Below are 9,651 nucleotides of genomic sequence, written 5' to 3'. Positions count from 1 at the left end.
ATTTTTTGAATTTCCTCTGAATCTGTTGTTAAGTCTCCCTTTTCATTTCTGATTTTGTTAATTTGGACGCACTCTCTGTGTCCTCTCATTAGTCTGGCTAAGGGTTTATCTTTATTGTTGATTTTCTCAAAGAACCAACTTTTGGTTCTGTTGATTCTTTCTATGGTCCTTTTTGTTTCTACTTGGTTGATTTCAACTCTGAGTTTGATTATTTCCTGCCTTCTACTCCTCCTGGGTGTATTTGTTCTTTTTGTTCTAGAGCTTTTAGGTGTGCTGTCAAGCTGCTGACATATGCTCTTTCCTGTTTCTTTCTGCAGGCACTCAGCGCTATGAGTTTTCCTCTTAGCACAGCGTTCATTGTGTCCCATAAGTTTGGGTATGTGTACCTTCATTTTCATTAAATTCTAAAAAGTTTTTAATTTCTTTCTTTATTTCTTCCTTAACCAGATTATCATTGAGTAGAGCATTGTTCAATTTCCAAGTATATGTGGGCAGTCTTCCTTGTTTGTGTTTGAAGACCAGTTTTAGGCCGTGGTGGTCCGATAGCACGCATGGGATTATTTCTATCTTTCTGTACCTGTTGAGGCCCGTTTCTTGACCAATTTTATGGTCAATTTTAGAGAAAGTATCATGAGGAGCTGAGAAGAAAGTATATCCTTTTGCTTTAGGATAGAATGTTCTATAAATATCCGTTAAGTCCATTTGGCTCATGACTTCTCTTACTCTGTCTACATCTCTGTTTAATTTCTGTTTCCATGATCTGTCATTGATGAGAGTGGGGTGTTGAAATCTCCCAATATTATGTGTGAGGTGCAATGTGTGTTTTGAGCTTTAGTAAGGTTTCTTTTACATATGTTGTTGCCCTTGTATTTGGGGCAAAGACATTTAGGATTGAGAGTTCATCTTGGTGGATTTTTCCTTTGATGAATATGAAGTGTACTTCCTTACCTTTTTTGATGAATTTTAGTTGAAAATTGATTTTATTTGATATTAGAATGGCGACTCCAGCTTGCTTCTTCTGACCATTTGCTTGGAAAATTGTTTTCCAGCCTTTCAGTCTGAGGTAATGTCTGTCTTTGTCTCTGTGGTGTAGGCATCAGAATGCAGTGTCCTCGTTGTGTATCCAGTTTGTTAATCTCTGTCTTTTTGTTGGGGAGTTGAGGCCATTGATGGTGAGAGATATTAAGGAATAGTGATTATTGCTTCCCGTTATATTCATATTTGGATGTGAGGTTATGTTTGTGTGCTTTCATTCTCTTTGTTTTGTTGCCAAGACGATAAGTTTCTTGCTTCTTCTAGGGTATGGCTTGCCTCCTTATGTTGGGCTTTACCATTTATTATTCTTTGTAGTGCTGGATTTGTAGAAAGATTTTGTGTAAATTTGGTTTTGTCATGGAATATCTTGGTTTCTCCATCTATGTTAATTGAGAATTTGCAGGATACTGTAACCTGGGCTGGCATTTGTGTTCTCTTAGGGTCTGTATGACATCAGTCCAGTATCTTCTGGCCTTCATAGTTTCTGGCGAGAAGTCTAGTGTGATTCTGATAGGTCTGCCTTTATATGTTACTTTACTTTTTTCCCTTACTGCTTTTAATATTCTTTCTTTATTTTATGCGTTTGGTGTTTTGACGATTATGTGACGGGAGGTGTTTCTTTTCTGGTCCAATCTATTTGGAGTTCTGTAGGCTTCTTGTATGCCTATGGGTATCACTTTTTTTAGGTTAGGGAAGTTTTCTTCTATGATTTTGTTGAAGATATTTACTGGTCCTTTGAGCTGGGAGTCTTCACTCTCTTCTATACCTATTATCCTTAGGTTTGATCTTCTCATTGAGTCCTGGATTTCCTGTATGTTTTGGACCAGTAGCTTTTTCCGCTTTACATTATCTTTGACAGTTGAGTCGATGATTTCTATGGAATCTTCTGCTCCCGAGATTCTCTCTTCCATCTCTTGTATTCTGTTGGTGAAGCTTGTATCTGCAGCTCCTTGTCTCTTCTTTTGGTTTTCTATATCCAGGGTTGTTTCCATGTGTTCTTTCTTGATTGCTTTTATTTCCATTTTTAATTCCTTCAACTGTTGATTGTGTTTTCCTGGAATTCTTTCAGGGATTTTTGCGATTCTTTCAGGGATTTTTGCGATTCCTCTCTGTAGGCTTCTACTTGCTTATTAATGTTTTCCAGTTTTTCCCTAAGGGAGTTCTTCGCTTCTTTCTTGAAGTCCTCCAGCATAATGATCAAATATGGTTTTGAAACTAGATCTTGCTTTTCTGGGGTGTTTGGATATTCCATATTTGTTTTGGTGGGAGAATTGGGCTCCGATGATGCCATGTAGTCTTGGTTTCTGTTGCTTGGGTTCCTGCGCTTGCCTCTCGCCATCAGATTATCTCTAGTGTTACTTTGTTCTGCTATTTCTGACATTGGCTAGACTGTGCTATAAGCCTGTGTGACAGGAGTGCTGTAGACCTGTTTTCCTCTCTTTCAGTCAGTTATGGGGACAGAGTGTTCTGCTTTCGGGCGTGTAGTTTTTCCTCTCTACAGGTCTTCAGCTGTTCCTGTGGGCCTGTGTCTTGAGTTCACCAGCCAGCTTTCTTGATGCAGAAAAGTTGGTCTTACCTGTGGTCCCGAGGCTCAAGTTTGCTCTCGGCGTGCTGCCCACGGCCTCTCTGTGGCGGCAGCAAACAGGAAGACCTCTGCAGCCCCTTCCCGGAGCTTCAGTGCACCAGGGTCCCAGATGGCCTTTGGTGTTTTCCTCTGGCGTCCGAGATGTTTGTACAGAGAGCAGTCTCTTCTGGTTTCCCAGGCTTGTCTGCCTCTCTGAAGGTTTAGCTCTCCCTCCCACGGGATTTGGGTGCAGAGAACTGTTTATCTGGTCTGTTTCCTTCAGGCTCCGGTGGTGTCTCTGGCAGGGGTCCTGCCTCTCCTGGGCCCTCCCCCACGGGAGCCCAGAGGCCTTATACAGTTTTCTCTTGGGCCAGGGATGTGGGCAGGGGTGGGCAGTGTTGGTGTTCTCTTCTGCCCTGCAGCCTCAGGAGTGCCCACCTGACCAGGCGGTGAGGTCTCTTTCCCACGGGGTCTGTGACAAGAATTAATTCTTAATTTACTCTTCATACTATTTGCGAATTGTCTTCTTTCTTATTACATTGCGTCAATTGTGTTTGCATATGTTGAAGGCTTACTATTTATAATTTGTGCAGAAAATACATTCATGAATCCTTTATTTTAATGATCTGTTATGTGTGAACGTCTATATATAGATTTGTGCACATGAACACAGGCACTTGGGGAGAACAGAAGATTTCAGATCCCTTGGAGTTTGTTTTACCGCTGGTTGCAAGTGGCTTCATGGGTGTTGGAAACTGAATGTGTTTGCTCTTAAGTGAAGTAACTGCTTTTAAACACTAAGCTAGTACTACAATACTTATTCCATAATAAAATCAACCTATTTGTAATTTTTTCATGTATTTCAGGGTATCTTTGAACTTGAGACTTCTTTCCACATTTAAGTGCTATGACTACATTCAGGCATTATTTTTTCCAGCTTTCCTTTCCTTATCATCTTAAGATGTGTTGGATTAAATATGTTAATATTATACACTAAATCCTTCAAGTGTTTACTTATAGAACTTTGGGTTAGTGTCTGTTTCTTTCCTCTGCAATTACTATATTAATTTTACAGTTTCCACAATCCATCTTTACACAATCCATCTGATGTGTTTTTGCTTTCATATAGAATGAAGTAAGAGCCTTTTAGTTTTTCTTTGTAAAGTTAATGTACTAAGAAAATGTGTTGAATTATCTATTTTAAGGCCAATAAACTATTTCTTTAAAATGTCCTAGAGTTTTGTTTTTTCTTTTTCTTATTATTATTGTTCTCATTAGTCTCATTATTAATAGTCTGTGTAAGCTTTTATGTGTTCTGGCAATGTAGTGAATATAAGTCTTCCAACTATATGTGTGTAGGTATCAAATGTAGGTTCTTGGTTTTTCATGGCATGTAATTTTATCTGCTAAACCACCTCACTGGAACACACTATAAAATTTTAAGATGACATATAGCTCCAGGCTGCTTTTATTATACAATGCTTTCATCATTTGGCTTTTAATAAATATTTTTGATTATTCTAATACATTTTATTTTCCATGTCCACTTGGTAACTCTAGTATGCTTATTTTAATATTTAATTAATAATTTAATCATAATTACTATGCATTTGATACCTAGATAATATGAAATTATCCTAGATACAATTGAATACATGCAATTAGTTACGTAAAGCATGAAACTTGGTACATAATTTTGTCCATTATTACTATGCATTTGCATAAAACAGAATATTTCATCGTCACAATCTGATGCCAATTTTACACAGTATGACAGTTACCAACTACATGTGACGTTTAATTACTTAAAAGGAGACGGATTATATTGTTAAATGATATTTCCCCAACATCAAGTAAATATATTTTATTTTGCTTCAATAAATAAAATGCGCTATAGCAGGAAAAAAATTTAATTTACTTTTTTTAGTTAAGAGTAAATTTAACTTTTACATCTGCCTGCCTATCAGAGGGTCACTATTCTTATAAAGCAAGATATGCCAGGCACAGTTCGAATTTCGAGTATAGCCTGTAATTACAGTCTTGTCAGCTTCAAGTGATTGTTCACATCATGTCTGTAAAACACAATGATTAACATGGAAGGATAACCATAACGGCAGTGCAGTGGCATAAATAGCTTGGTGAAAACCAACAGCTCTCTAATTTTGCTTTAGTCAAGTTCAATGAACATGGATGGTACTGGTAATTTAGCCACGCATATAAGGCTATTGAAGCTGTGGTTATGGGGGAGAATGTACAGCCCCTTACTTATAAAGCCAGTATCATACCTAACAACAATCAAAGCCATGTGTCCTTATGTACAGAATTAATTACACTCTCTGCAACAAAGATCACAGTAAAAGTCCCAGCCTTTCAAAATGCAGGATAGAAATTTCAAGTCCAGTCTCAATGGCTCTATCTACAAAATGTCACTTGATTCAATGCTGAGGACCATTACAGAAGAGGGGGCAAGAAGATTTTAAGAGACTAAAGTTTACTATGAGATGGTGTCTCAAAGTAACACCAGAAATTACACTATAATGTCTCACTAGCCCGACTGCCTCAACAACAGCTGAGGAAGAGAGGGAATGGGGAGAATGAAAGTTTAGTTTTCTTTCTGTTTCAATTCCCTCTTCTTCTTCTTCTTCTTCTTCTTTTTCTTCTTCTTCTTCTTCTTCTTCTTCTTCTTCTTCTTCTTCTTCTTCTTCTTCTTCTTCTTCGTCGTCGTCGTCGTCTTCTTCTTCTTTCTTTTTCTTTCTTTCTTTCTTCTCCTCTTCTCCCTCTTCCTCTTCCTCTTAATCCTCTTCTTCCTCCTCCCCCTTCTCTTCCTTCTTCTTCTTCTTCTTCTTCTTCTTCTTCTTCTTCTTCTTCTTCTTCTTCTTCTTCTTCTTCTTCTTCTTCTTCTTCTTCTTCTCCTTCTCCTTCTCCTTCTTCCTCTCTCCTTCTCTCTCTGTCTCTCTCTGTCTCTCTGTCTCTCTTTCTCTCTCTCTCTCTCTCTCTCTCTCTCTCTCTCTCTCTCTCTCTCTCTCTGTGAATCTCTCTGTCTCATTATTGGGCATTTCCTATTTCCTTTTCGAATATTACTCCTTTTTCCAGGTTTCCAGTACATAAGCCCCTTAACCCTTCCCCCTACCCTTTTATAAGGGAGTACAAATCCCCACACAGCCACACCACACTTCCCCACATTCCCCTACACTGGGGGACAAACCATGTCAGAAAAAAATGTTTCTCTTTTCATTGTTTTTCAGCAAGGCCATCCTTTAGGACATGCAGTTAGAACCATGGGTCAGTCCATTTATAATTTTTCTGCTGTGGATTGGTCCCTGGAAGCTCTGGTTGGTTGGCATTGTTATTATTATGGGGTTGTAAATCCCTTCCCCTCTTTCAATCCTTTCTCTAATTCCTCCAACTGGGTTCTGATTCTTTGTTCAGTAGCTTGCTGATGGCATTTCCCTCTGTATTTGACATACTCTGGCTATGTCTCTAAGGAGGGATCAATATCCAGTTATTGTGAGCCTGCACATCTTAGCTTCATCCATCTTATACAGTTTTGGTGTCTGTATATGTATATGGACTACATGTGGGACAGACTCTGAATGGCAGGTACTTCAATCTCTGTTATAAACTTTGCCTCCTTATCCACTACTCTGGGTATTTTGGTTCCCCTTTTAAAGAAGGTGTAAAGCATCTGCATTTGGTCATCCTTCTTGAGTTTCATGTGGTCTGTGTATGGCATGATGTGTAATTCAAGCTTTTTGGATTATATCTACTTATCAAGAATGTGTTCTTTTCTGTGATTGAGTAAAGTCACTTAGGATGATATTTTCTAGTTCATTCCATTTGCCTAAGAATTTCATGAAGTCATTGTTTTTGATACCTGAATAATATTCTATAGTGTAGATGTACCACATTTCTGTATCCATTCCTCTGTTGAAGGTCATCTGGGTTCTTTCCAGGTTCTGACTATTTATAATAAGGCTGCTATGAACATAGTCGAATATATTTCATTGCTTTATGTTCGAGTGCTGTATGTATCTTTTGGGTATATGCCCAAGAGAGGTATAGCTGGGTCCTCAGGTCATGGAATGTCCAATTTTCTGAAGAACCTTCAAAAGAGTTGTACCAGTCTGCAATCCCAGCAACAATGGAAGAGTGTTCCTATTACTCCACATTCTCGCCAGCATCTGCTGTCACCTGAGATTTATATCTTAGCCATTCTGACTGTTGTGAGGTGGAATCTCAGATTTGTTTTGCTTTTAATTTCCCTGATGACTAAGGATATTGAACAATTATTTAGTTGTTTTTTGGCCATTTGATAACCTTCAGCTGTGAATGTTTTGCAACTCACGGTACCCCTTTATAGGGTATTTTTCCTTTCTAGAGTCTAACTTCTTAAATTCTTTGTATATTTTTGATATTACCTACTATCAGATATTGGATTGGTAAAAATCTTTTCCCATTCTGTTGTTTACAGTTTTGTCCAAATGATGGTGTCTTTTGCCTTACAGAACTTTGCTGTTTTATGAAGTCCTACTTGTCAATTCTTGATGCTAAAGCATAAGTCATTGGTGTTTTGTTCAGGAAATTTTCTCCAGTGCCCATGTGTTCAAGATTCTTTCCGACCTTTTCTTCTATTTGTTTGAGTGTATCTGGTTTGATGTGTAGCTCCTTGATTCACTTGGATTTTAGCTTAGTTCATGGTCATGAAAATGGGAAAATTTGCATTCTTCTACATGCTGACTTCCAATTGAACCAGCACTATTTTTGGAAAATGCTATGTTTCTTCCTTTGGATGGTTTTTATCTCCCTTGCCAAATAATAAATGATAGGTGTGTGGGTTCATTTCTGGGTCTTCAATTCTATTCCACTGGTCTATCCGTCTGTCTCTGTACCAATATCATGCAGTTTTTATCACTATTGCTCTGTAATACTGCTTGAGTTCAGGGGTGATGATTCCCCCAGAAGTTCTTTTATTGTTGAGAATAGTTTTCACTATCCTGGCTTTTTCTTATTCCAAATGAATTTTCAGATTGCTCTTTCTATCTCAATTAAAGAAGTGAGTAGGAATTTTAATGGAGATTGCATTGAATGTGTACATTGCTTTTGGCAAAATTGCCATCTTTACTATATTAATCCTGTCAATCCATGAGCATGGAAGCTCTTTCTATCTTCTGAGTTCTTCCTCAATTTCTTTCTTCAGAGACATGAACTTCTTGTCATACAGATCATTCACTTGCTTGGTTAAACTCACACCAAGGTATTTTATATTATTTGGGACTATTGTGAAGTGTGTGATTTCATTATTTCTATCTCAGCCTGTTTATCCATTGAGGAGAGGAAGGCTACTGGTAGGTTTGAGTTAATTTTATATGCTCACATTTTGCTGAAGTTATTTATCAGGTTAAGAAGTTCTCTGGAGGAACTTTTGGGAATACTTAAGTATACTATCATATCATCTGAAAATAGTGATATTTTGATATCTTCCCTTCCAATTTGTAACCGTTTGACCCCCTTTTGCTGGCTGCTTTCTCTGCTATGACATGGAGTCATGATTTGAATAAGTAGGGAGAGAGTTGGGCAGACTTGTCTAGTGCCTGATTTTAGTGGGATTGCTTCAAGTTTCTTTCCATTTAGTTTGATGTTAGCTACATGTTTCCTGTATATTTCTTACACTATGTTTTATATGAGCCTTAAATTCGTGATTATTCCAGGACTTTTATCCACACGGGTTGTTGTATTTGACAAATGCTTTCTCACCTCTAATGAAATGACCTTGTGCTCCTTATCTTTGAGTTTGTTTACATGATGGATTACATTTATGAATTTTCCTATATTAAACCATCCTTCCATCCCTGGGTTCAAGTCTACTTGATAATTTTTCTGATGTATTCTTAAATTCGGTTTGCAAGAATTTTATTGATTTTTTTCTTCAATATTCATAAGGGAAATTGGTCTGAAGTTCTCTTTCTGTGTTGAATCTTTGTGTGGGTTAGGTATAAGAATAATTGTGGATTCATATACGAAATGCGGTAGTCCTCTGTCTGTTTCAATTTTGTGGAATAGTTTGGAAAATATTTGTATGAGGTCTTCTAAGAAGGTCTGAAAGAATTCTGCACTAAACCCATCTTGACCTGGGCTGTTTTAGGATGGGAAACTTTTAATATCAGCTTCTATTTCTTTAGGAGTTATGGGGTTGTTTAGATAGATTATTTGTTCCTGATTTAACTTTGCTTCCTGGTATCTGTCTATAAAATTATCCATTTTCTCCAAATTTTGCAGTTTTGTTGAATATAGGCTTTTATAGTAGAATCTGATGATTTTTTGTTAATTTCTTCAGATTCTGTTGTTATGTCCCCCTTTTCACTTCTGATTTTGTAAATTTGGATACAGTCTCTTTGACCTCTGGTTTGTTTGGCTAAGGGTTTATCTATCTTATTTTTTTCTCAAGGAAAAAAGCTCCTGGTTTTGTTGATTCTTTGTATCATCCTTTTCATTTCTACTTTGTTGATTTCAGCTCTGAGTTTGATAATTTCCTGCTTTCTACCCCCCTTGGGTTCTTTTTGTTGTAGAGCTTTTACATGTGCTATCAAGCTCCTGACATATGCTGTCTCCTGTTTCTTTTCACAAGCACTCAGGGCTATAAGTTTTTCTCTTAGCTCTGCTTTCAGTGTGTCACAAATGTTTGGGAATGTTGTGTTTTCATTTTCATTAAATTCTAAGAAGTCTTTAATTTCTTTCTTTATTTCTTCCTTGACCAAGTTGTCATGGAGTAAAGCATTTTTCAACTTCCATATATATGTGGACTTTCTGTCATTATTGTTATTGTTGAAGACCAGTCTTAGTGTGTGGTGATCTGATAGAATGTATGGGACTATTTCTATCTTCCTGTATCTGTTAAGGTCTGTTGAGGGATCGAGTATGTGGTCCATTTTGAAGAAGGTTCCCTGAGGTTATGAGAAGAATGTATATCCTTATTTTTTAGGATGGAATGTTCTATAAATATCTGTTAAATCCATTTGGTTCATAACTTCTATTACTTTCTCTACATCTCTCTT

Source organism: Rattus norvegicus, chromosome Y (assembly GCF_021556685.1).
Source record: "Rattus norvegicus strain SHRSP/BbbUtx chromosome Y, alternate assembly SHRSP_T2T, whole genome shotgun sequence".
Classification (NCBI taxonomy): Eukaryota; Metazoa; Chordata; class Mammalia; order Rodentia; family Muridae; genus Rattus; species Rattus norvegicus.
Note: the sequence above shows the minus strand (reverse complement) of the source record.